The sequence below is a fragment of the Elephantulus edwardii genome, unplaced genomic scaffold (genome assembly GCF_000299155.1).
Source record: "Elephantulus edwardii isolate Elephantulus edwardi_28Jun2011 unplaced genomic scaffold, EleEdw1.0 scaffold00084, whole genome shotgun sequence".
NCBI classification, from domain to species: domain Eukaryota; kingdom Metazoa; phylum Chordata; class Mammalia; order Macroscelidea; family Macroscelididae; genus Elephantulus; species Elephantulus edwardii.
In genome coordinates, this window is record NW_006399834.1 from 116817 (window position 1) to 118093 (window position 1277).

The window sequence follows — 1277 nt, forward strand, 5'->3', positions numbered from 1 at the left end:
CCTAGACTAAAAGCAGCCGATAAATATCATTAGAGAAAAGCTTGGAGGAACTTTAGAAGCCCTAATCCACCACATACACAGTCTTCCAAGCATCCTGGAAAACCTACAACCAGGAGAGGGTAAAGTAGATGAGTAGGCTTTCTAAGAATCATATCCATATGCACATTCAAAATCTTCTCTGACAGAATAAAAAGGGAAGCCACAAAATGGGGAAAAAAATTTGGTAATGACATGTCTGATAAGCAACTTATACCTAGAGTTTATAAAATATTTGAGCACCACAACAATATAAAGATAAACCAGTTGAAAAGTGGCAGAGGATATGAATAGACACTTCAACAAAGAAGACATTCAGATGGCAAACAAAGACATGAAGAAATGTTCAATATCCCTAACTCTAAGAGAGATATAAATCAAAACAATTATGAGATAATATCTCACCCCAGTAAGAATAGCAAAATTTGACAGAACAGCAAACAACAAATGCTGGTGAGGTTGTACAGAAACCAGAGCCCTTATTCACTGTTGGTGTTGGCAGTGTAAAATGGTAAAACCACTATGGAAGCAAGTATGGCACTTACTAAAAATGTTGGATATAGAAATACATTTGACCCAGCAGTTCCACTACTGGGAATATAACCTAAAGAAACCAGAACTGCTATTTGCTCACCCATGTTTACTGTGGTTTTGTTCACAATAACAAAGAGTTGGAAACAACCCAAGTGCCCATCAACAAATGAATGGATAGAGAAGCTCTGGTTCATCCACACAATGGAATACTATGCTGCACTGAATAACTTAAGGAACTCATGAAATATTATACAAAATTGGTGACCCTAGAGGACTTTATGCAGAGTGAAATATCAAGGTCACAAAAGCATAAATATTGTATAATGCCACTCTTGTGAAGCAGAACTGACATCAGAGTTGGGGGGAAACAAAGTGGGGATAAATAACAGATAAAAACAGATGATGGAGAGCAGAGCCAACAATGACTGCGATAGCCCTGGCCCCGGGAGCAGGAGGGTGAAGAAACCAAAGGAAGAGCTCAGGTCTGGGGTGGGTAGGTTCCCTGCTGTCATTGGGCCCATGCAGCCTCAAAGTCATACCTCCACGTGAAACTGGCCCAGCCTAGTGCACCTGGCCTCAGATACCAAGAACATGGCAAAGATCCCATTCATCCATGTTATCTTCTCCTGGTTGTAGGTTTTCCAGGATACTGGGAAGACTGTTTATGTTGTGGATTAGGACTTCTAGTGTTGTTCCTAGCTTTTCTG